This window comes from Aethalodelphis obliquidens, unplaced genomic scaffold (assembly GCF_003676395.1).
Source record: "Aethalodelphis obliquidens isolate GAN/ISIS:26980383/991018 unplaced genomic scaffold, ASM367639v1 scaffold59, whole genome shotgun sequence".
Classification (NCBI taxonomy): Eukaryota; Metazoa; Chordata; class Mammalia; order Artiodactyla; family Delphinidae; genus Aethalodelphis; species Aethalodelphis obliquidens.
The window spans coordinates 7,042,035-7,069,838 of NW_020838003.1; the positions used below are offsets into that span (position 1 = coordinate 7,042,035).

General features: G+C 38.7%; 1 long non-coding RNA gene across 1 annotated transcript in view; it reads left to right on the forward strand.

Moving 5' to 3' along the window:
* Positions 1 to 27,804, forward strand: part of LOC113609888 (uncharacterized) — a 275,919-nt gene that overhangs the window by 146,918 nt on the left and 101,197 nt on the right. The window lies entirely within an intron of this gene.

Consider the following 27,804-nt stretch of genomic DNA (forward strand, 5'->3'; position numbering starts at 1 on the left):
TCTATACTGGGTAAATGGGAGAGAGTACCCAGACATCTTAAGCACTGTTGCTCTCAAAGTTTCAGTTGACATTGATACCTGAAAACCTGAAGCATCATTGTAAGCCAGCTGTTAGAGTGAGGGCAACTTTTGTGAGCCAAAAACTAGACGGGTAGAGGAGTGACATGATAGGACTTATATTTTTAAAGGGTAACTCTCTGTGGTATTGAGACCAAACCCTAGGGGTATAAGACTGGAGGTAAGGCAAGGAGGGTATTGCAAAAATCCAGGGGAGAGATTACTGTGGCTTGAATCATGGTGGCAACTGTGGAAGTGGTGAGATGTGGTCAGACTATGTGTGGAAGATAGAGCCATCGGAATTTGCCGACAGATTGAGTGTGGGGTAGAGAAAAGAGGAATCAAACATGATTCCCAAGTTCTACCTATTTGGCCTTCACACATAACAGTTTGCTCTGTACTGATTTAGAAAGTTCCAGTCCAAGTTATTAAACATCTTCGGTACTCTGAAGAAGTGGTAATAGAAGTCTTTCTGGGGTATACTTTTGAAGAGTTTTTAAAAATGAGGAGGTTGAAAGTCTAATATTTTTCACTCTTTTAGGAAGAGTGCTCCTTACCCCGAATGCCTAGCTTAGGACATTGATTAATGTCACTTGTTCAGACCAAATAAATCTCTAAGTATTGATGAATCTAAGCATATGAGCTAATGCAAACACAGTAATTGTGATGGTTAGTTTTATGTGTCAACTTGACTGGGTTAAGGGATGTCCAGATAGCTGGCAAAACATTATTTGGGAACGTGTCTGTGAGAGTGTTTCCAGAAGAGATCAGCATTTTAACTGGTAGACTGAGCAAAGAAGATAATCCTCACCAATGTGGATGGGCATGATCTAATCTGTTGAGGGCTTGAGTAGATCAAAAAGGAAGAGAAAGGGCTAATTTGGCCTCTTTGCTTGAGCTGGGATGTCCACCTTCTCCTGCTTTCGCACATCAGTGCTCCTGGTTCTTGGGCCTCTGGACTCTGAATTACACCACTAGATTTCCTCATTCTCCAGCTTGCTGACAGCAGATTGAGGGACTTCTCAGTCTCTATGACTCTATAATCTATCTACCTATCTATCATCCATCCATGACTTTGTGCCCAAAGTCATGACAGAATTATGTGCAAGAAGTAAGGGTTTCAGAGAAACTTAATGCGGAAGCAGGGAGAGAATGGGCATCCATCCATCCACCCATCCATCATGTTGGTCCTTTTTTTTCTGAGAACCTTGACAAACATAATCATCAACTTTATTACCAGTTGATATTCATTACATTTTTATTTGGAAATAGTATTCAATTAATTATTTAGGAAGGATATTTAAAGGTATATAAAACCACACCAAACAAAACCAAAAAAACCACCCTGATTCACTCTTGTTTCCTGAGACTGAAAACCATAAATCAGAAACAGTTGGGCAGTTTCATAATAATTGTAGAGAAATAGAGTAGCAGTCATAAAGTAATTATAGTACTAGTAGATTTGGAAGGGACATTGGGGGCAATCCTGTTCAACCCTTATTTTACAGTTAAGAAAGCTGAGGCACAAGGAACTTAAATAACTCAAGTTTGGCAGGACTTCAACCAGAACTGCTGTCTCCTGATTTCACATTCCATTCTTCTTCATCCACACGACCACACTTCCTGCTCTCTTAGCTCACATTAGATGTGGAAAGTATACCAATATAGAAACTTTAGCAAACCGGGTGGATATACTTTTGTTGGTGAAAAGAATAGGAGATTTTGAAGAGAGTAGGTATCTTTTTTTTCTCCAGTAGGAGATAGAACAATGTATTGTATTTTTGGTTGGTGTAATTATGAAACAGGAGGGAAGTAACAACTGACACTGCAGAAATACAAAAGATCATGAGAGATTACTACAAGCAACTGTATGCCAATAAAATGGAACACCTGGAAGAAATGGACAAATTCTTAGAAAAGCACAAACTTCCGAGACTGAATGAGGAAGAAATAGAAAATATAAACAGACCAATCAGAAGCACTGACATTGAGACTGTGATTAAAAATCTTCCTACAAACAAAAGCCCAGGACCAGATGGCTTCACAGGTGAATTCTATCAAACATTTAGAGAAGAGCTAATACCTATCCTTCTCAAACTCTTCCAAAATAGAGCAGAGGGAGGAACACTCCTAAACTCATTCTATGAGGCCTCCAACACCCTGATAACAAAACCAGACAAAGATGTCACAAGAAAGAAAACTACAGACCAATATCACGGATGACTGTAGATGCAAAAATCCTCAACAAAATACTAGCAAACAGAATCCAACAGCACATTAAAAGGATCATACACCATGATCAAGTGGGGTTTATTCCAGGAATGCAAGGATTCTTCAATATATGCAAATCAATAAATGTGATAGACAGTATTAACAAAATGAAGGAGAAAAACTATATGATCATCTCAACAGACGCAGAAAAAGCTTTCGGCAAAATTTAACACCCATTTATGATAAAAACCCTGCAGAAAGTAGGCATAGAGGGAACTTTCCTCAACATAATAAAGGCCATATATGACAAACCCACAGCCAACATCGTTCTCAATGGTGCAGAACTGAAACCATTTCCTCTAAGATCAGGAGAAAGACAAGGTTGTCCACTCTCACCACTGTTATTCAACATAGTTTTGGAAGTTTTAGCCACAGCAATCAGAGAAGAAACAGAAATAAAAGGAATCCAAATCAGAAAAGAAGTAAAACTGTCACTGTTTGCAGATGACATGATACTATATGCAGAGAATCCTAAAGGCACTACCAGAAAACTACTAGAGCTAATCAATGAATTTGGTAAAGTAGCAGGATACAAAATTAATGCACAGAAATCTCTTGCATCCCTATACACTAACAATGAAAAATCTGAAAGAGAAATTAAGGAAACAATCACATTTACCATTGCAACAAAAGGAATAAACCTACCTAAGGGGACAAAAGACTTGTATGCAGAAAACTATAAGACACTGATGAAAGAAATTAAAGATGATACCAACAGATAGACAGATATACCATGTTCTTGGATTGGAAGAATCAACATTGTGAAAATGACTATACTACCCAAAGCAATTTACAGATTCAATGCAATCCCTATCAAACTACCAATGGCATTTTTCACAGAACGAGAACAAAAAATTTCACAATTTGTATGGAAACACAAAAGATCCTGAATAGCCAAAGCAACCTTGAGAAAGAAAAACGGACCTGGAGGAATCAGGCTCCCAGACTTCAGACTATACTACAAAGCTACAGTAATCAAGACAGTATGGTACTGGCACAAAAACAGAAATATAGATCAATGGAACAGGATAGAAAGCCCAGATATAAACCCACGCACACATGGTCACCTTATTTTTGATAAAGGAGGCAAGGATATACAATGGAGAAAAGACAGCCTCTTCAATAAGTGGTGCTGGGAAAACTGGACAGCTACATATAAAAGAATGAAATTAGAACACTCCCTAACACCATACAGAAGAATAAACTCAAAATGGATTTAAGACCTAAATGTAAGGCCAGACACTATAAAACTCTTAGAGGAAACCATAGGCAGAACACTCTATGACATAAATCACAGCAAGATCCTTTTTGACCCACCTCCTAGAGTAATGGAAATAAAAACAAAAATAAACAAATGGGACCTAATGAAACTTAAAAGCTTTTGCACAGCAAAGGAAGACATAAACAAGACTAGAAGACAACTCCCAGAATGGGAGAAAATATTTGCAAATGAAGCACCTGACAAAGGATTAATCTCCAAAATATACAAGTAGCTCATACAGTTCAATATCAAAAAAACAAACAACCCAATCCAAAAATGGTCAAAAGACCTAAACAGACATTTCTCCAAAGAAATTGCCAACAAACACATGAAAGGATGCTCAATATCACTAATCATTAGAGAAATGCAAATCAAAACTGCAATGAGGTATCACCTCATACAGGTCAGAATGTCCATCCTCAAAAAACCTACAAACAATAAATGCTGAAGAGGGTGTGGAGAAAAGGGAATCCTTTTTCACTGTTGGTGGGAATGTAAATTGATACAGCCACTATGGAGAACAGTATGGGGGGATCCTTAAAAACTAAAAATAGAACTACCATACAACCCAGCAATCCCACTACTGGGAATATACCCTGAGAAAACCATAATTCAAAAAGAGTCATGTACCACAATGTTCATTGCAGCTCTATTTACAATAGCTAGGGCATGGAAGCAACCTAAATGCCCATCAACAGATGAATGGAGAAAGAAGATGTGGCACATATATACAATGGAATATTACTCAGCCATAAAAAGAAACGAAATTGGGTCATTTGGAGTGAGGTGGATGGACCTAGAATCTGTCATACAGAGTGAAGTAACTCAGAAAGAGAAAAGGAAATACTATATGCTAACACATATATATGGAATCTAAAAAAAAAAAAAAAAGGTTCTGAAGAACCTAAGGGCCAGACAGGAATAAAGATGCAGACATAGCGAATGGACTTGAGGACACAAGGAGGGGGAAAGGTAAGCTGGGACGAAGTGAGAGAGTGTCATGGTCATATATACACTACCAAATGTAAAAAAGATAGCTAGTGGGAAGCAGCCACATAGCACAGGGAGATCAGCTTGGTGCTTTGTGACCACCTAGAGGGGTGGGAGGGAGACGCAAGAGGGAGGAGATACGGGGATATATGCATATGTATAGCTGATTCACTTTGTTATAAAGCAGAAACTAACACACCATTGTAAAGCAATTATAGTCCAATAAAGATGTTAAAAAGAAAAAAAAAGTCTTTAAAAAACGACCGTGGTTTCAACTCCCAATCTGGGTTTAGGCTGCGTTTGAGTCCCAACACCTAAGGGTTAGATGAAAAGGCAAAGTGACAGCACTGTGAGAAGAATGAGACAAGAAGAGTGAGGAGTACAGGTAACATTGGTCTGCTGCAGTGGGTCTCCAACCATTCAGTCAAAACTATGAATTGAGCTACACTCTGTCGGGGCTAATAAAAGGGTGATGTGATACTCCTTGGTCAGCCTCACATTTTATAATCTCCCCGGGAGATGGATAAATGTATGTGAAGTGTACTGGAACTGGATAAGTTTGTCTGTCTTGTTCACCATTTCATCTCTAAGACATAGAGCAGTACCTGGTATATAGTAGATATTCAATAAATATTTATCTAATAAACTACTGCATATATGATTAAGAACCCAGACAAGTCGAACAGAAAATAAAGTCTCCAGGAGTTTGGAAAGGGAACAATCACTGCTGGCTGCAATCATTTGGGAAAACATCACAGAAAATGAGAGCTTGAGGTCATCAAGAAGAAAGAGACGGGGACTTCTCTGGTGGTTCAGGGGTTAAGAATCCACCTGCCAATTCAGGGGACATGGGTTTGAGCCCTGTTCCGGGTAGATCCCATATGCCGCGGAGCAACTAAGCCCGTGCGCCACAACTACTGAGCCTGCACTCTAGATCCCGCAAGCCACAACTAGTGAGCCCGTGAGCCACAACTACTGAAGCCTGTGCGCCCTAGAGCCCATGCTCCACAACAAGAGAAGCCACCGCAATGAGAAGCCCGCACAATGCAACGAAGAGTAGCCCCCGCTCGCCGCAGCTAGAGAAAGCCCGTGCACAGCAACAAAGACCCAGTGCAGCCAAAGATAAAATAAAAATAAACAAATTCATTTAAAAAAAGAAGAAGAATGAGACTGCTGAGAACATATAGGAAACGGGAGAAGGTGTCCTAGTGGGGGGATGAGGGTGGGGAGGGGAGGGAGCAGGGACAAAGGCAAGGAGGTGGGCATTAGTAAGGCTGCTCTGAGGACAATGGGAAGACAAGCTTAGCTTTATTCATGTTTACTTGGAATAATAAGAACTGTGTTATTTATATGATCAAGTGAGATTTTTGCTAGGCCTTGATGCCTAGGCTTCCCCTGGAGCTAGAAAGAGCTGTTGAAGTTTAGGAAGTTGGAAATGACAGTAATGCCCTAGAGCTACACTGGAGCTGGTGGTCTGGGGTCACAGCACTTACAGGAGGTAGGTGGGTAAAGGAGACCCAAGACATGCAGGAGGAGGAAGGCTCCTCGTCCCCTGACCTGTCTGGCCAGTCCTGGGGGCTTGTGCTTCACACCTCTTGTTCTCTCTGATTCCTTCTCAGCATTTAGTCAGGTGCTCAAAAGCTTGTGTGGAAAACAAATTCTTTAGAAATGGAGGGAATCTCTAATGAAGAGTGTAGATTGGATAGAAAATGATTTTGAGAAAAAATCATAAGGTTTTAAAGAAAAGTTAGTTGAAATCTTTTCAAAGAAAATGAAGAACTGGGGCATTTTCAAATATCTGCTTACATGTTCCTTAAATGCAACACATTCCTGATGCTGAGGTATTTCTTACGAGGGTGACGTGAGAAAAGGTGGGAAAACAGTTTCCTAATGCTATTCGTACATTCCCTGGGTCCTCACATCTTTGAGGGCCCATGTAAGGATCCTGTGTGTGGATCACTGAGAACAATTGAAAGTCTCAGGTAGAGAGTACGAAGGTTGGTCCCTGTGGTTCATTTTCCTTACAATTTACCAGCCAATTCTATATAAAGACCAGAAGAAGGAATGTAAATGTTTGTATTTAAAAACTCCAGACCGCTTTAGGGGCAAAATTTACCATGAATGGAATTGCAACTAAGGTATCAGCTCATTTAGCTCTTGCCTCCTTAGCTTTGAAACCTCAAGTATGACATAAATCAAGATGTACATTAACAAAAATGGTATAAAACATCTGTGGATTCTAAATAAGGGAAAAATCACATTAATCACCATGTAAACAATGTGTGTGTGATAATTTCCATAAAAGCAGAAGGTATCCAGGAACTCAAACAGACAGAAGAGCTGAAATAAACCTTTTATCCCAATGCAAATAATGTAAAAAAGGAACCATCTAGTGTCTCTCCCTGCCCCCCACCGCCCAGCATGTAAGGAGTATTCAAACAAATAGAATGACTCAATTTCTTTAAATTAAGACAAATAGATTCTTCTTGAAAGAAAGGGAAAAATAATTTCGTGTTGAAGCACGTTAATTGCTGGCAGATGATCCTCTGGGTATTAAGAAGTCACACACTGCCCATTAGGGTTTTCTGGGACAGTTTGCTGCTTAATTCTGGACAGAAATTCTGCCTTTAAAATTATTGACTATGGTCAGTTTTGAAGAAAGGTGAGCCCTGAATACCCCATAACAAAAATACATGTGCATTCTCATTTTGTTCTTATGGTCATTGTAAATACCTTTTGGCATCCAATAATTTATGTGCCAAATTACGTAATGTTCTCAACTGATACATGTCTACTGGCAGCAAAAGGAGCCAAAGATGGTTGATCGTGTGCATCAAGAGGCATTAAGAGAAATTCCCAAGTTATCATGCTCTTTCCTCTTCCCTTAGTAATGACACATTAATGAAGTAGCCTTAGAAATCACAGATATGGAGAGTTGTGGGGATAAGAGGCAGGTCTCTTTCTTCCTTTGTCCTTAAAATCGTAAAACTTCTTATTTCAACAACCATTGTACCTGAAGTTAGCAGTTTGTTTCATTTATGCTGTATAACAAAGAGAATGGTATTTTCATTATTTGCGGTATATCAGTCTGTTCCTTTCCTTGCCCCTATTAACAATAAAAACCCATGCAGTTTTCAGCCATTATCATTTTTCTCCTGATAAACCATCTGTGACATGGAGACCTTGAAGCTGGGAGTTCTGACCACAATGTTCAATAGACTGTGCATGCAGCTTTTTCAGAGGTAACTGCTGTAAAAAATCAGCTCCACTGTTATTCCTCTCTGTTATGATTTTTCTCTCGTTCCTTTTTATATATGGAATGTAATGTGAGTTCACATGAATTCAGCCAATGACATTTTGCCTGACAATAGAAACTATATCTAAGGCTCTTACTGGATGCTAGAGTTGTCCTTTCCCTTAATTCCAGCTGCTTTTGCTGCTGTATTTAATTGAGGAGCTAGAAGGAAAATGTTCTCACTACAGAGCTGCTTTGTCCATCCTTTATGGGGTCTTTCCTTACAAGGTGCAGGAGCCGTCTGCCTTCTGGATAGATTAGGTCCACATGAACTGATTTTACCACAAATAAAATGAAAAGGAATTAGGTGAAAAATCCTGTCCCCACCAACTGGTTTCATAAATAAATAAACATGCGGCTCTCCAGAGCCTCCTGATTTTTACTTCAAGTCTTTGTGAAGCTGAAGTGTTATTAAATGGTAATATGGAGATAATGTCAAACATCAGTTATAAAAATAGATCTAAAAATAAATGTTAATGGATTGCTTTTTGTGTTTGTGTATGTATTATTCATGGTTCTCCAAAGAAACAGAAGCAATAGGATATGTGCCTATAAAGAGATTTATTTTAAGGAATTGGTACATGTGATTGTGGCGGCTTGGTGAGTCCCAAATCTGGTAGGGAGGCTGGCAGCCTAGAGACTCAGGGAAGAGTTGAGTCCAAAGGCTCTGCTGGCAGAATTCCTTCTTTCTAGGGAGAGGTCAGTCTTTGTTCTATTAAAGCCTTCAACTGCTTGGATGAGGCCCACTCAATAACGGGGACTAATCTATTTGACCCAAAAGCCACCATTGTAAATGTTCATCTTATGCAGAAACACCTTCACAGAAACATCTGAATAATGTTTGACCAAATATCTGGGTACTGTGGCACAGCCAAGTTGACACAAATAATTAACCATCATAGTGCACATATTTTTTTTTTTTTTTTTGCGGTACACAGGCCTCTCACAGTTGGGGCCTCTCCCGGTGCGGAGCACAGGCTCCGGACGCGCAGGCTCAGCGGCCATGGCTCACGGGCCCAGCCGCTCCAAGGCACGTGGGATCTTCCCGGACTGGTGCACGAACCCGTGTCCCCTGCATCGGCAGGCAGACTCCCAACCACTGCACCACCAGGGAAGCCCTATAGTGCACATATTAATGTTATATAAGCAACACTCTTAATAAGATATCACTTGGGAAGTTTACAAAAGCTCCGAAAGTTTCTGGGCAAGACAATTATTTTATTTCCCATAAACATACCAAGGACAAGAGTTTACATTTTAGTTTTGATTATAGACTCTTACTATACGTGTATGATCAGGAGGTTTGCACAGTTAGGAAGTTCTCTGTTGAGTTCTCTATTGTACCTGGTATTCTATTGTACTTTGGGGGGAGTCTTCCTGTATCAGTGGACATCTGTAAGGCCCATTATATAGTCACTCAAATAGTAATTTTAATCTCTGTCTTCAATTAAGAAATTAGGCTGTTGCAAAGATAGAGCTTATTTTAATTTTTTTGAATTACAAAATATCAACACTGTTGAGTGTATGTGTGTGTGTGTGTGTGAATTTTTATTTTTTACCAAGTCATTTCATAGAGTGTCTATAATTGGAATAAACTTTGTCTTCAGCGCATAATGCTTTGAGGGTGAACGACATTTTATTTGAATGTTGAATTTTAATTGAATTTTATTTTTCCTTTGGGAGTATCTGAGCCAGTGATGGACCTGGGTCCGGATGAGGGTCCCTCACCTGTTACTTCCTGGGCCCCTCCCTCCTTTGTTCTTTCTTTACTGAGCTGTGAGACCCTCTTCCTTTTCTACTTTACTCCAAGAAGGATGACACAAACATGAAAAGAAATAATCAAGCTGAAGAAGGAATTGTGTATTTGGGGGGAAGAAAATGTTTTTTCACATGTAAGTTGATAATGGAAGCCCAGTGTTCTACTGTTCTTAGAGAGTGTACAGTCATGAGCTCATTTGAGGAGTACCGTTAATATTAATAGTATGAAATTTAAAGTTAACTTAATTGTTTCTCTTAAGTGGGTTTGTACCAAGCCTACTTCTGTTTTATATCCCATGATACTTTTATATTTTTTAGTAATAATAATAACAGGTCAGATTATACTGTAGAAAGTTGAGATTTAGGGTGTATCGGCTTGGTAGTAACTGTTCCTTTGAAGTAAATTATCTCTAGAGGCAGTTTAGCTTCCTGGGAAAAATAATTTCCCACAAATGAGATAAGAAGAAAAGTTTACTCCTTGTCTTATTCTACCTGGGACCAGGTTTCATAAGAACTGTGCTAATAACCAGATAAAAGCACTACAGATATAGTTGTTAATATCATGCGGGGAGGATTAATAACTTTTGGAAACATTTCTCATCTGCTCTGATCTGATTGTCCTTATAGATGGGAGATATTATCAACATCTGAGTTAAACATGAGAAGTAAAATGGAGCAAAACTAGAGACAAATGGATTAATACATCTTTTGAACAACAATATTTAGAGATATTTCTAATTTAAAGTTTCCAGTGAATTTTAAACCCCCTTTGCTAGTTGTCATGGCCCAGAAAGTTGACTATACTTAAAAGTTATTTTATTCTTAGTTTTGTCCCTATTTAATGGTCAGGCATATCTTTGAATCACAGACATTCGTCGCTTGCAAAATGGTTGATGTGAGTCAGGTATATGTTTTAGGGAAGTGGCAAGTACTCTTTATCAACTGTGTGGTTTTGGAAAACATGATGATACAGATGTTAAATTCAGGATATTTAACTTCTTCACAGAATATGAGTATTACTAAATTAGTTATTGGATATTGTCAAATGTTCGTTTTACTAAGTTGATAAAAGGCCTAGAGAATAGTTCAAATGATGACCTATCTCAAATATTCTGGAGAGATATATTATGAAGGATACTCATAGGTCATGGAGAGCTTCTGGTCATCCAACAAATATTTACGGAGTGCTTCCCGTGCACTTTATGTATTGTGCTAGGTACTGGGCATATTGTTTTATACACAGAAGCATGGTCCCTGCTCTCATGGGACTTCAAGTCCAGTGGGGAAGATGCACAATAAACGATAACCACAAACGCACACATGCGTGTACTTTGTAATGAGTGCTATGAAACAAAGGAATGAAGTGCTGAGAGAGAGAAAAACTTTAGGGTAGTTGTGGGGTTTACTTTAGATTGGCAGATCAGGAAAGGTCTTTCTGATTTGAAGTGTATGCTGCAGTGTGAAGGTTGAGGAGACTGCCATGCAAAGGATGAAAGAAATCATTCCAGGAAGAAAGATGAGTGTGTGTGAAAGCCCTCAGCAGAAACGACCTTGGGGAATTCCTGAAACTGAAAGAAGGCTGATGAGATTGGAGCATAGAGAGCTAGAGGGAGAGAGTGGAATGAGTTTGGGCTTTCAGTGTTCAGATCATCATGACTGTGGAAAGCATTAGGGTTTTACTCTAAATGCAAGTGGAAACCACTAACAGGTTTTATGTAAAGATAAGTATGATATGATCATTCAAACAAATTTAAAAACTCATGATATTTATTTCATGGTTTTAAAAGTACAAGATTTTGAATTTTTTCACATGTCATATTCCATATTCTTGGTGTTTGCTTGTTTTTGGTTTTTTGCTTTAAAGTCATTTTTGGTAGAGAAATAGCAGTCATCTATAACAATTACTTAGGAGAAGAGAAAAATTCTCCAGCTCGACATTGGGAAAGTTGTTTAGCCACTCTTTTCGGTGCCAGAACTCTGAATGTTAAAAATAAAATTTGGTAAAGTAATTTTAAGGCAGTGATCCAAGAATATTTGCCTTGAAGTGTATTTACATTTTGTCATATTACTGACTACATTCAGTAATCAGTAATATATTCTTTCTAAAGCTGTATTACATTCTTTGTAGAGCTCTAGTAAGGGGTGTTATTCTTCAAAGGTAGTCCAGAAATATACACAATGGTTTCAAATACCATATTAGCAAAGCCAAGCCATTGTTTACTGTTCTCTGTATGACCCCACAGTGGTCTAATCCTTTAGAGTCTCCTGGGTAAGGTAGGAGAATGAGAGAAAATACTGAGGTTTTCATAATTAAAAAATGCTTCCCAGGAAATGGAAGGAAACAGTTGTTTCATTTTGTACCAAGAAGAAACCCAGGGCAAATGCAATAACAGGAACATAGTACTTCCCCATAAAAGATGATGAGGTATTTCATAATGATTTTGAGTGGGTATATGTTCTTTAACTTGTTGAAAATGAAAGAATGGAGTTTGTTGCTTCAGGCAAAAGAATAAAAACGTAAACGTGACCCTTTAAAAAAAGTGAGGTGTGCTATGCTAATAAAAGAATTATAAAATGTGATAAAGGGTTAGATATGGACCTCATATATTTTCTCTAAAGGTATAACATTATGAGTTCAGAAATTTACAGTTTATATAACCTGCTTTATCCCATATTACAGGTGAATGAAATCAGAATTCTTTGCTGCTTGCCTGGAAGGTATTCCTTCTCGCTATGGAGGCTGTGCCCTTGTGTCCAGATTCTGTCCCTGACAACCTGTGCCCGCTTCTCTGGTCCTCAGTTTTCTCCTAGGTAAAAATGAAGACGAGGTTGCCGGGGAGGTACCCACTATGGCTTACATCGGGACTTTGCTGTGGTCTGAGCACTGGCCCTGAGCAGGCTGTGTGGGTGGGTGGCCCAGCGGTCAGGCGGCTGGTGGACCCTGTGCCCTCGCCTGAAGTCTTGCAGTAGAAAGTTAAGTCCGCTTCTGAGTGATTTTCTTTCACTTGTTAGAAAGTTCCAGGAAGAAATTACACATGCTTTGGTCATGATTGACTATAGTGAACAGGAAGGAGACTGAAAGACCATAAGGTGGTTTCCATTAAGGGGGAATTTTACTCCAGGGGCCCATTATAGTTAAGTTTCTTGGTTAACAGTCCTGTAGTTTATTAGTCTCTGACCTTGTGCTTCTGATTTGAAGCTATGTAACCTGCTCCTGATTCTGTGTCCTCTTGTTTTGCCTGCTTTTGAAGAGGAAAAATGTTAAAACACTTAAGATGATACTAATTTTACGATAAAATGTGGAGTTGAAGTTGGTGTGAGTGATTTGGCCACTTCAATCTGTGCCTAGAACAGGATTCATTTTCTAAAATGTACTTCTTTTGTTAAAGCTCATCTACTGATACTCTCATCATTTTGCCACATACTCCAAAATCTCTGGATGGAAATACTTCAACGTATCTTCAGTGAGGTAATTTCATATATTTTCTGAATTAATTCTTAAGAAATTCCATGAGCTATGTAATCTCCCATTTTTAGAGATAAAATCAAGGATCAGAGAAGTTAAATGATGTATCCAAAGTCATAACTGCTGGGACAGAAATTGTCCTACAGGTAGAGGAGATGAGCGATCACCTATTGGTTTTCCCTTGCTTCACCAGCATGTTAAATTCATTATTTCTTCAATATTAAATATAAGGATAACAAGGGCACAACACAATCGACGAGTAGCATACATTTTTATTTTTAAGGTATTAAAAAGATCTCCATCATGCATTCATGGCAACAATTAAGCTCGTGGTAAGGCCAAAGGGTGAGAATGTTTAAATGAGTCTTTTTCTGCCATCCGTTATCAACTTGGAAAATCAATACTAATAGGGAAGCACAAGAGCAAAGACTAAGTTTGTCACACGTGATCAGAAAATGAAACACATCTACCATGTTAGTGTTGCTTTCAATTTATGGTGACATTTACTGAAAATATTCTGCAGTATTTGGCGAAGTTAAAAGAGAGATTTATTCCCCAATTAACCAGAGGATCAAAGAGGGAAGATTAGGGAGGGAAATGTTGTCTATTTTTTTTTTTTTTAAGAAGCAAAATGTTTGGAAAGGTCAGGCTTTGAGTGAGGTGACCTCCACCACTTTTAGTATTCAGGTTGACTAATGAGCACTTCACTCATCATTCTAATGGATACATTTATGCTGAGACAGAATAATAAAGCGCTTTTCAATAACTGGTGCCAATAGCAACTCTATAGACAGAAGCTAAATAATTTCTCTATTATCTGCTTAACTGCCAAAACGTCTTAGAGCCAAATATAAACTATGATTTTATAGTATAATATTTTTATTAAATCCTTTGGATTCATTTATTTAATCAATATTCAACAAATATTTATTGAGCTTCTACTATGTGCCAAGCCCTGTTCTAGACTGTAGAAACAGTGGTGTACAAAGTTTTGACATTCACAGTTTAAAACCTGCTCTACCTGGACAACAAAATTTACTTCTAAGCATCCAAAATACTGGCTTTCACATTCTCTATATCATCTACATTTCTATTAAGAGCCACGTCAAACCAGAGATGCCTTCTTTCAGTTAAAGACCTCATGTTTCTTTAACATAAAGACTTGACGCTTCTTTAACAATCAAAACATATCCAAAGTCTGCCTTTCCTGGCAAACTAATGTCTGCAGAACACTTCAAATAGGAAGTGAAATACTGCAACTTATTTTGGTGAAGTTCATATTGTATTGAGAGAAGTGCTAATTTTCGGGTAGTCCTGTGGTGATTTCCTTAAATGGTAAGTAAACATTGAAGAAACAGCCCTTTTTTAATGACAGAGAAGTTTTTAAACTGTGGCAAGTAGCCACAAAGGTGCTGCCTGGGATTCATATGGGAAGTAGCCTAGAGGAAATAAAGTCACTTAAAAATAATTTCTAAAATAAAAGGTAATCAGATGAAAAACAGGGAATATCAGATAACAAGGCCAGTTTTCTCCTCAAAGAAATTGAAGTCACAGGTGAATCCTTCAGTGAATAATATAGAACTAGGGATTCGGTCTGTTCCGTTCACTTAGATCTCTTGTGAGTATGAAACACTTGAGAACCCCTGGCTTTAATTGCTGGATGCCAAGTAGTGAAAAAAGATCCACTGTGTTTTCTTATGGTCTTAATTTATGCGTTGGTTGGCTTGCTCAGGCTCCGTGAGTCTGGGAGAGCAGAGTGGTCTTCTGGAAGATCAGCTGTTTCTAGCAAATGTTGTACATAGTTTTTCGTTAATAGTTCTTCTCCCCTCACCTTTGGCAGTGAAAAACGTCTTTTGTGGAAATAAGTACATATATTTCTAGAAGAGAAATAGAAGCTGATATGTAAGTTTACTTCCTGTATACATACATTGTAGACACTTAGATTTACCTGAAACTAGCAAGTTAATTATATTAAGTCAAATCAGTTAATTGGCAAAAAATGAAAACAATTTCTTTTGTATTTTGTAGACCCAATTATTTTATTGATTATGTCTTTTTAAAATTTACTTTGAGACTTCTGAGTAGGTATTTATTACATTGAAAATAAACTAGGTAAAATTTCTTTGTAGAATTTAGTTTTTGTGCAATAAGTCCCCTACATATGAACAAGCTCTGTTCTGAGAGCACATTTGTAAGTCCAATTTGTTCGTAAGTCCAACAAAGTTAGCTTAGGTACCCAACTAACACAATTGGCTATATGTTGATAGTACTGTACTGTAATAGGTTTATAATACTTTTCACACAAATAATACCTAAAAAACAAACATAAAAAATAAAGAAAACATTTTTAATCTCACGGTACAGTACCTTGAAAAGTACAATAGTAAGTACAACAGCTGGCATCCAGGGGCTGGCATCGAGTGAACAGGCAAGAAGAGTTACCGACTGGAGGAGGGAGAGGGGGTGGGGGATGGTAGAGCTGAGAGATCCTCAGCAATAGGAGACGGAGGGCGAGCTGCAGTTTCACTCACGCCTGACGTGGATGGCACAGGTTCTGGTTCCTTGCTGGATTCTATTCTATCTACCCTCTTGAGAAAATGACCCATAGATGTCTGGGTAGTAGTTCTTTTATTCTCGTCATAGATGACATGGTAGCACTGGATTGCATTCTGAATGGCTGCTGCAGGCTTCATGTACCAGTCTACATTCTGGTCCTGTGCCTCAAAAACTAACAGTGCCTCTTCACATAAAGAAAATCCCCGCGCCATTTCCTGCATCGTGAATCTCTTCGGTTTTTCAGTTACTTCTTCTTCCTCTTGTCACTCCACTCTCTCAATTATTTTCACATTTGTTTCTGTTTCCATCATTATCACTTGGAGCTTCTTAGCAGTACCAGCTACATCACTGCTTCTTTTACGCTTGCTTGCAGACATCCTGGGCTTGAAATAAAGATACTGTACTACCGTACGCTATACAGTACTGTACAGTAAAGTACACAAAAGCACAACCACTTGTAGAGGATGCACACACGTGACAGTGTACGCCAGGCACGTGAACTATGTTACGTGATTGGAGATACGAACACACGTTTGCATCTTTGAAAGTTCGCAGCTTGAAGGTTCGTATGTAGGGGACTTACTGTAATTGAATTTTACATGCCTAAGTTTGTTTTTTAATTGGAAGATCGGGGAACATATTCCATTTGTCATGGTTTTTCCTTCATTTGGGGTTCTCTCTTTTTCTTTTCTTTTTTCTCCAGTGGGCAGTACTGTATACATTTCATGCTTTTGTACATGGGTCACCATGTTTGGCCAAACATCAGTTCTATTTCATTTCCTCATTAAAGGAGCCAGCTAAGTACTCTAACACAGTTGCAAATCTTTCACAGAACGCACAATGCCAAGACAGCTGGCCTCCTCTACATTTCCTCTCAGACAGCACCTTTCTTCCCATAATTCACATGCAGGACTCTTTCTCTGGGGTTTTGAAATTTAATGACTAGTGAAGTCATGATGGGAAGACTATATATATTTAGAAGGCAGCTGAAGTGGCAAACTGATATTTTTCAAAGAACTGGTTGAGAGGATGCTGACATGTTTGGAGATTGGGTTTGGAATCAGGAATTTTTTAAACGATCCTCAAACTCTTTGGGGGTGGTTGCTATTTTAATGGATAAATAATTCTACTCGTTTAAAAAACAGACTTGCTGTTTCTTTAAAAAGATGTTTCTACTCTTTCCTCCCCAATTAAAAATCTCCCATTTTGTAGATGTGGCTTTCATTTGAAGCAATATGGTATTCTCCTTCCCCCCCCCCATTCTAACTAAACAAACTCTGTAAGAATTAGCTTTGAGTTATTCCATCTGTGGACTTTTAATTTTGTCATAAAAACACAGAAGCCTGGCAGGGAACTCTTTCCAACTGGCTACGTGTATCATCTTGTCTGAAAGCTGGTTAAGTAAGTATGGCATTTAAAATGAAATAAAAAACTTCATTTATGGAACTAGTTCACTCAAAGTGTTTGCCCACTTCTTTGACCATCTGTTTATGTTGACAACCACTGCCCCACATTGTGCCAAAGTGCCCTTGGCTATTAAAAACTGTTTTGTGTGTGAGTGGTGTGTGTGTCCTCACACATGTATGTGTTTCTGGGGTGCCATTTTCTTGAGAAATGTCTTGTTAAAGGTTTCATATGATCCATGTGGAGATATTTCAGGTCATTTGCTGTTCAGGAAACATTGAACTGAAAATACTACAAGCCCACGCATTTTTAAAGATGCTCTCTTTCCTCCCTCTCCCCTTTGAAATTTCTTTTAAAAGACTATGAATATACTATCAAAATACCTGTTGAGTTTGGCCAGCATGGTAGTGATATTGTGTGTTGAAGGTGAATCCAAATAGGAATCTAAATATTTCTGAGGACAGAAATACTTTAGAATGACTCCGGAGTTCTAAGCTGTTGGCAAGATTCTTTCTGTTAACAGAAATATTGATATTTAATTCAGCAGATGACAGGGTAACCCTTCTTTTACATTTAACAGTGTAAATAAAGTCTTTGGGGGCGAGATGGCCTCCTTGTAGATGAAGAACTGTGGACACCAGGATTGCCAATCTGGCATCATCATTGTTTTCCATACTTTGAACCACTACTTATTAAAGATTTTAAACAACAACTTATTAAAAACCAATCATCAGTGCACAACACTATTTTAAACACTGAACCAGAGAAATAAAGAGGCACATTCTCATTTGTACCCAAATTGTAATTCTAGTGGGGAGGAGGAAATACAAATGATAAGAAAGATAAGATGACTAAGTGACAGATTTCGTCAAGTACAGATAAAATTTTTATAGGAGTTCCAAGGATGGAGAGGTCTTGGTGGGCTGCTGAGTGCCAGTAACAAGTCAGCTTCTATTATGGAAGGCTGTACCTTCTCTTTCCTCAAAGCCCCTAAATTATCTGGAATACCTGGGAGTATCTGAGAGGCCCCTAACTTCCCCTGAGCCTTGAAATACATAAAATAATGCCAGAGGAGCATAATGAGAGCAGGGACATTTATATACTTGAGTAACTCATGGGCATCCAGTGCAGGCTTAGAAACAAATGTACGATTTGGGGACTAGTATAATAAACTGTCACAGAACTCTTTTAGGTAAAGTTGAATGCGTTTCCTTTGTCTGGCTCTGATCTGTAATTATTATTTTTATTATTACATTTTAATCCTCTAAGAAGTAACGATATTTATTTATTTATTTATACCATTTGTTTTGTCAGCTTTTCCAATAGGTTTGCTTTTTCTCAAATCATTTTGCATGTTTTACCATCAGTCGCCACAGGATTCTTTCTCAGAGCCTGGGTCGGGCTGAATAACAGATATCATTTCTGACAGCTGTAAAGTGAGGCTAATGAACAGCCCAATGAGGGTGTCCTACGCCAGGCTTATCCATCCAGCTGAATTTGCATTGTGAGTGTCATGGCCCACTGCTGCCCAGGGCTGCAGTCATTTATTTAATGACTCAGTTCACAGGCATTACAGGATAAATGCAGCATTTCATATTATTCAAGACAAATAAGGAATACAAAAATGCTGCTTAGAGAAAAGTAACATTTTAGTTCTTCTTCTCACTGACTGTGGCTTGTTGAAATGCTGAGCGTGATAGTTATTCTTGAGGTGTAAAACGTTAACAATTTCTATTAAGTATAGAAGGTCTGTATTTCCAGCTGTGTCATTGATGGCATTCAGTTTTTCTTTGTGTTTATTGGGAAGGATTTTTAAGATGTGTTTGTTTTCCTAACCTCCAGTATTTAAAGTGCAGACCATTCATGCGTTTAGCAAGTTGAACTGGCTTCTAGTAGTTGATACTGAGAAATAACTTGTGAGAAAATGCGTTAACCAAAAAGAACTCAGTGTTAAATATGGATTATGTTTCACTTGTAATGAATTTTCTCCCCTTTCTTTGGATCTGTTTCCTCCCCACCCTTTTGTTCATCTAAAATTAGTCTAGGTATTCAGTCTTATTTCGAATGCTACAGACTTGTTATTAAAATGGCAAGCTACATATAAAACAAAGAAAATGAATTGTCTTTAAGGGGAGGCGAAAAGAGTGTTAAAATAGAAATACAAAGGCACAAACTTCTGTTGAAAACATACAGTCATTAATAATGAAAACTTTTACCGTTTAAGATCTAAAAGTGGTGAAAACATAACTTACTATTGTTCCTATGATTAGTCTGTTGGCACATTTTATTTTGCATAGGTTCTCAAGAAATGTTTAATGAATCCTGAATAAAGATATTTTCTTCTGAAGAGGGAACTTTTGAGTACTTAAGAGAAAGTCAAAATTGGAAAAGACCGACATGAGGTACAATTTGGGAAAGTAAAATCTTCTGGCCACAAGTCCTCTCTCCCTACTATGAACTCCTACAACTGTGTAACTGTATATCTCGTTTATAAAATGAATAGCTCTACACCTGGGTTTAAAGTTGTCTCTATTCATACTGATGGGGAGCAGAATATGTCACCCCTGAATGTGCCACTTTGGCACATGTGGATTATATCAAGCTAAAGAAAATCAAGGCCCAGCAGATTCAGGAAGAGCTTTTTACCTCCCCTTAACTGCCTAAAATAATTTAGATAGGGGACGTGTACCAGAGACAGCTTTTACCAGAGGTAACTTTTTTATATCAGAAAGACTTCTCCACATGGCATGGCGAACACTTGTTTACCATACATCTACCCTTCTCATCTTCCTATGAATTGCCTTCCTCCCATTGGAAGCCCCAGACCCCTCCCCTCTTCTCCTTAACGTAGGATGGTACATAGGCCTCAATAACCAGACTGCTGGGGGAAGTATCATATTTTTATGGGGCTTCTGTAAGTGGGAAATTTGTTTTTCTCCTGTTAATCTATGTTAAATTAATTTTTAGACCAGCTAAAGAACCTAAAAGAGAAAAAGGGAAAATTTTTCTGCCCCCCAAATACTTCCCTTTCAAAATAAAAACTCTTTGAGACAGGTCTGTGTCTTCTTCATCCCTGTAGTTTTGCACTTGTGGTAGTTCAGTAATTGTTAATTGAAAGCTTGTTTTCATGTAGTCTTTCACAATATTGACGTTGGGAGACATATAACACATAGACCTGCGATAAACAATGACAATACAATGAGCTTGGGTTTAGGCATGAAAGTGTGGTGGGGACTGGTCATAAGTTGGCCTGAAGATATTTGAAGAAGTAGGGGAAATAAAAGAGTGATGTGGGGCTTCCCTGGTGGCGCAGTGGTTGAGGGTCCGCCTGCCGATGCAGGGGACATGGGTTCGTGCCCCGGTCTGAGAGGATCCCATGTGCCGCAGAGCGGATGGGCCAGTGAGCCATGGCCGCTGAGCCGGCGCATCCGGAGCCTGTGCTCCGCAATGGGAGAGGCCCCAACAGTGAGAGGCCCACGTACCTCAAAAAAAAAAAAAAAAAGGATGATGGCTTATTAGAGAGCTTCCATAGAGCTTGATGAGGAAATAGCAGGACACACACCTGGAAAGACAGGCAGAGGCAGGTTAGGAAGGGTCTTTCAGATCAGCTTGACTTATAACTGGTAGGTGATGGGAAACATGGAGGATATTATGCAGGAGATGATTAAATATTTCAGAAAGATTATTCTGGTAGCAGTGAGAGCAGTGGATGGGAGGGGCCCAAGACCGGAAGCAAGAAGACCAGTTGTCATCTGCACTATAAAAAGGGTCATATTGCCATTCCCCTCCCTGTTTCCTGGGATTGCCTCCCCAATAAAATACTTGTAGTTGACTCCTTGTCTAAGGGTCTGCTTCTAAGCGTCCCAAACTAAGACAAAATTTGTTGAGAGGCAGGAGTTAATGGAAAGGGTAAGTCTGAAGATACAGAAAAGAGGAGAAATAATCAATGGAGCAAGGACTTATGAGTTGAAGAGAAGAGTGGTGGTGATACAGGAGTCTAGATGAGAGCAGTAGAGGTAGCTATAACTGGGTAAAGTGTGGAAGACTTGCAGAGAATTATAAAAGGTTTCAAGTGAGCTGGATGCTGTAATTGACATGGGTAGCAAAAGACACACAAATTATCATACATGAAGCATATCAAAGTACTTAATAAACATACTTAAACATAAATTATTTATCATTTGTCCTGTTGATACTGGTATTTCATAATTTTGGCTAAAACCCAGTTTCAAACATAAAAGAAACCTGAAAGCTCTTCCTCTCTGAATTGCAAACCTAAAGAACAAAATTGAATGTGTTTACAAGGAAAGAAGTTTTTACTCTTTTTGGATTACAAAGATGAGACTTTGCAAAACTATTTTAAATTAAACATCTTATTTGTATTTGGCCTAACATATTAAATCATTAAAAAAAAAAAAACCCACAACAACCAGTACTTGAAGAGACTTTCAAATACAAGAATAAAATTTCAGATAACAAATGGGGTATGGCAGTTTAAAACATTCACCACATTCTGCTTTCTTTCATTTTTTACTCTAAAAGCACAGATTAAACTGTTAATAACTTAACCTTAATGGCCTGATGGCAAGAATCAGAATAGTGATGGCTTCATCCATTCAACATTTACCCATAAATTAATCATGCTGCTACAGTTCTGTGCCAGACATTGGAGATAAGCCCCAAAGACTCAATTCTTCTCCTGGAGGAATTAGCACTTTAGTAAGAGGACCATGCCTGTAAAGAAATAATTACAGCATAGTGTGATGAGTGAGTTAAGAAAGTCTTTCTGCGTGATGTGACACTGAAGGTTCAGAGTGGGTCTCTAAGGATGAATGTGCGATTTAATAGTGTGACTCTGGAAGCTTAGGGGGAGGGAGTGGAGAGAGGGATGAGGAATGAGGTTAGAAAGCAAGTAAAGGGCCACTTTTTGAAAGGCCTTAGGTGGCACATGTATTCAATTAAGATTATGTTCTGCTGAAAGGATCAGAAAATTTTAAGCTAGGGGCTTAAGGAAGTATGGAGTTAGTCTGTCTCACATACCTGATGATCTGGAGTATCTATTTGGTAAACACTTATATGATGCCTGTTTTCTAAGTACTTTACAGATAGTAACTCACCAGATGCTTATAACAACCCTTTGTAATGTGTATTATTTTTATCCCTATTGTACAGATGGAGAAACTAAGACATAGAGTAGTTAAGGAACTTAATATTGCACAAGTAAGTGATGGAGTCAGGTTTGAATCCAGACGGTTTGTCTCAAGAGTGTCCTGAGTGACTCCATCCTGGACTCCACTCTGACGTGGGGTAAGAGAGACTTACCATGAGAAACATCAGGGTGAACCCTCCTCCCCCCGCCGCCCGAGGTAAGAGCAAGATTTGCACATTGGAAGACTACAAGGAAGCAGAGACAAGGAAGAAAAGACTCCTGTCTTACCTGAACACTTCTTTGGTAGATAAAAGTAAGAAATTTAATAGGAATAATACATTCTGATCATTCAAGGTCTCTGTGCTTCTGATCAGGATAAGATGATGTTAATTAAATTGTCAATTAAATATCCCGGAGCTTTGGGCTCTGCTAACTTACTAAATAGCAGGAAATAAACAAGAACCTATAGGATTAGATTCTCAAGAAAGATTTGTCAATAAGAGGTTAGTAAATACAGCCCAAAGTGGTCACTTTGAGTGGGTTTGAAAGTTTATTTAATTCTCTAAACCTTATTTATATGGGTAATCTTACTCAGTTTATAGAATTCTATTTTTAAAGAGTTTGAAATATGTTTTTATTCTAAACAAATGGATGTTTTTACTCATGAAAAACAATAGTAAGCTTAAAGAACGCTTTATTCTCTCTCTTTTTAAAATTTTTTTTGGCTTTTTAGATCTTTAAGTAAATCATTATTCCTGCATTCTTTATAAAACATACAAAACCTATTATGTCATTCCTTTGCTGAATGAAAAAAAAAAGAAGGTACTGGTGTCTCCTTTGCCTACAGAAGGCACCACAATTTGGCCTGACTCTATACTTCCAGCCTCTTGTCCTGCACCTTTATGCTCTGTCCACATGGAATTTCTCTCCATTCTCTAGACGCCCCATATCTTACATAGCCGATGCCCTTTCAACCCCTGTGCCCTCTACATTGGTTTCTATGCCCAGAATGCCTTTGTTCTTACACCCCAGGGGCATATAAGCTCTGATTTCATGTCCTCCATGAAGCCTCCTATAGCCACCCAGAGAGAATTATTAATGGCCCTCCTCTGTGTTCCCATAACACTGCTAAGATTTTACCTCTTTTTTTTTTATGATGATGAATTAGGCTTTAATCTCTTCTAACACTCAGGTTTAATTAGATGTACTATATTCATAGAATCAAGGGAATTTGAGTTTGAAGGAGCCTTAGAGATCAGCTAGGACAACTTTTCATTTCATCAGAAATGATTGAAATTTGAAGGAACTTGTCCAATTTACTATTTCTGGCTAGTCCTAGGACTCAAACTAAACCTATTTCCTGGATCTGTGCTTTTTCTATTATAATATGTTGTAGCCATGTGGTAAATAAAATAGCTGTTCTTGTCTCCTCCCCTCCCCCTACCTTAAGATGTCCACATTCTACTCCTTGGAACTTTTGAATGTGTTGGGTTATCTGACAAAGGGAAACGAAGGTTGTAGATTGAATTAAGGTTGCTAATTAGCTGAATTTAAAATAAGGAGATTATTCTGGATTTTCTGACTGAGCTAATGTAATCAAAAGAGTCCTTGGGCTTCCCTGGTGGCGCAGTGGTTGAGAGTCCGCCTGCCGATGCAGGGGACACGGGTTCGTGCCCCGGTCCGGGAAGATCCCACATGCCGCGGAGCGGCTGGGCCTGTGAGCCATGGCCGCTGGGCCTGCGCGTCCGGAGCCTGTGCTCCGCAACGGGAGAGGCCACAACAGTGAGAGGCCCGCGTACCGCAAAAAAAAAAAAAAAGAGTCCTTTAAAAGTGTAAGAGGAAGGCAGAAAAGCATCAGAGTGATGTGACGTGAAAAAGACTTGATTAAATATGGAAGGGGACCATGAACCAAGGAATGTGGGCAGCCTTTAGAAGCTGAAAAGGCAAGAAAATGAATTCTCTCCCAGAGTCTCCTAAAGGAATATAATCTTTCCAACACTTTGATTGTAGCCCAGTGAGACCCATTTCAGACTTATGATCTTCAGATAATTGTGAGATAATAATTATGTGTTAAGCCACTAAATTTGTGGCAATTATTACAGCTACAATCGGAAACTAATATAGGTACTTAAGTCCAAATAAGGTTAAATGGATAACTCAAAGCTTAGTAAGGAGGATTTAAACACCAGGAGATATATATATATATATATATATATATATATATAATTTTTTTTTAAATTAGGGTATAGTTGCTTCACAATGTTGTGCTGTTTCTGCTGTACAGCGAAGTGAATCAGCCATATGTATACACATATTACACATATCCCCTCCCTTTCGGATTTCCCTCCCATCCAGGTCACCACAGAGCATCGAGTAGAGTTCCCTGCACTATACAATAGGCTCTCACTAGTTATCTGTTCCATACACGGCAGTGTATGTATACATGTCAATCCCAATCTCCCAATTCATCCCACCCCCTCTTTCTCCCCTTGGTGTCCATATGTTTGTTCTCTACGTCTGTGTCTCTATTTCTGCTTTGCAAATAGGTTCATCTGTACCATTTTTCTAGATTCCACATATAAGCAATATTATACAATATTTGTTTTTCTCTTTCTGACTTACTTCACTCTGTATGACAGTCTCTAGGTCCATCCACAACTCTGCAAATGACCCAATTTTGTTCCTTTTAATAGCTGAGTAATATTTCATTGTGTATATATACCACATCTTCTTTATCCATTTGTCTGTCGACGGGCATTTAGGTTGCTTCCATATCCTGGCTATTGTAAATAGTGCTGCAGTAAACATTGGGGTGCATGTGTCTTTTTGAATTATGGTTTTCTCAGGGTATATGCCCAGTAGTGGGACTGCTGGGTCATATGGTAGTTCTAGTTATTTTAAAGGTATATTTTATTTTGACAACTTTGGATTTATTCTGAATATTTTCGGTTTATTCATTCATTCATCCAACAAATCAATATTGAATGTGTGACATTTGCCGTACTAGCACTGTGGTAGATTGAATTATTGGCCCTAATGTTTTCACTCCCTCCCTGCCTCCACTTCCTTACCATGGCCTCATAATGCGTGTACGCCTCTTTTGACTTTGGACTTGGCCACGTGACTTGCTTTGCCAATGATATATGGAAAAAAGTGATAGTCTTGAGCCAAGGCTTAGGAGGCCTCACACAATTCTGCTTGCTCTCTTATGCCTTTGTCATTCCATTACCTTAAGAAGAGCTTCCACTTGTCTTCTGCTACCTAGCCTGGACAATACATGAAACACTTGGAACAGAGTACACAGCTGACCCATGGGTCTGTGAGTAAAATAAATGCTATTGTTCTATGCCACTGGTATTGTTGGGTTTGTTATATTGCCTTGTTATGGCAGCAGTTGGCTGGCACTGTTTTGCAAGCCAATGATCTAAACACACTTTCATAAGGACTTTTATAGAGGACTATGCAGTATAATACAGGTATTTCAGAGTACAAAGAAGAGCTGTATCAAAGCACCTATTAAAGCACCTGTTATGGGAGAGTCAAGAATAGGTGAAGTGATATTTGAGCTGAGTCATAAAAGATGAATTTAATTTCTGTAGGCTGATAAAGAGTGTAGGTGGTTAGATAGGAGAGATTATGCAGGGTAATTACAACACCTTTAAGCAAATTTAAAGGGAATTTAGAGTTTCAGCTGAAGGAACTGGTATATATGCTGCTGGTTTACTTTGGTTTGATTTTTAAATAATGTTTCCATAGACCTGCAAAGTAGTATTTCTCAGGCAGTTTGTTAAATGGATGTCACGTCTGCTTTCTGCAATGATAATCACAAGATTATGGTATACCTCTTTAAGAGAGTAAGAGAGCAGAGAAGCGAGAAATGAAAAGGGACTCGTTTTAAGAGGCTTCTCATGGTCCAGGTAGAATCTATGCCTCCTTCACAGGTGAGGGGAGGGGAGGATCAGTTTCCTGTCTCTCCTCTTATGCCCCAGAGAACACTACCAAAATCATGCTGCTTTTTCTGAGATTTTTTTTTTCTTTTCTTTTCTTTTTTTTTGCGGTACGTGGGCCTCTCAGTGTTGTGGCCTCTCCGGCCGTGGAGCACAGCCTCCGGACGCGCAGGCTCAGCGGCCGTGGCTCACGGGCCCAGCAGCGCCGCAGCACGTGGGATCTTCCCGGACCGGGGCACGACCCCGTGTCCCCTGCACCGGCAGGCGGACTCCCAACCACTGCGCCACCAGGGAAGCCCTGAGATTATTTTTAATGCAGAATTATTCTTTCCAGCTGAATTGCTCCTGGCTCACTTGAATTGTCAAGTGGTCTTAATTGAGCATGGAAATCAATAACTAGTAAGAAGAATGAACAGATTATGAAAAGATCACGACTGTTATTTGTTAACTGTGTCGTGAGTGGTGCTAATAAGACCAAATCCATTGTTTTAATTTCTCAATTTATGTTTTCTTGGTCTCTACTGAGCTCTGGGGCATCCTACTGTACCCTAACACTAGTTAGTTATTTCCCAAATGCACAATTTAAGCCACAAGGGGACGAGAAGAAAGTACAGCATAATTTTCCAAATGATCCTGGGCCAGCAGTATTTTGTCCAGTAAGATACGTATATGTCATAATCCCCATTTCAACAGAGTTTTTAAATTCGTTCAAGAGCACTCTTGGGAATACTTGAAAGCCTATGCACATTGTGATGTCTGTTGAACTTCCCTCTCACATATCTGAAATTTACAATTTTAATTCATATGTAATGTATTTTTGCTACTTAAAAAATTTCATATTCACATACCCAGATTCTATACAACCTGCAGGAGAACATGCATATTCTTTCTCTGAGGGAAATGGCATGCAATGCTAGCCTATAAGCAGGGTTGAAGATGTTAATGAAGAGGGATCTGCAAGTGTAACTAATATGATCTTATATTTAAACAATTCACAAATACCATGGCTGAATTTAGATACCAGATGTCAAACCACATAGTAATGTAGATACAGTTGCTTGCCTCCCTGTCACCGGTAGCCAGAAAGAAACAGATGGTTAAAAAGATATGTAGCTGAGGCAAAGCATGGAAATAGGAAACCACAGAGCAGAAATTCTGCCATTTAAGCAACAGTAATTTTCTAGTCTGGAAAACCTGGCTGTTTTATACCTCTACTTATACACTTAAGCAGTTTAAATGTGAAACATAGCAAAAATAGTCGAAGCAAGGTTGGCAACTTGCAAATTTTGCAATGCATAATTACATCTCAAAAATCTCGGAGGCAGACGCACAACAGTAAAAAGTAAACACTTGTATGCAGTTGAACACAATTATGTGGTGGTTATTACCTAAGCTCATTATAGCTTCAGAAGGGGCTCTGTGAACTTGTACTCTAACTAGAGGGCCAGGCAAAATGCAAATAAGAACCAAATGTGAAAGCAAGTGACAAAAAAAAAAAAAAAAACAGATACAATTTAGACTGGGATCTATAATTTGGCTTTTAAAAATAATTCTTAGCAAGAATCATCCTCATTATAATAATGGCTTGTTTATTCTGCACAACTTCTTTGCAATTACAGACCCTCTTTCAAAGCTGATTTCAACAGGAAA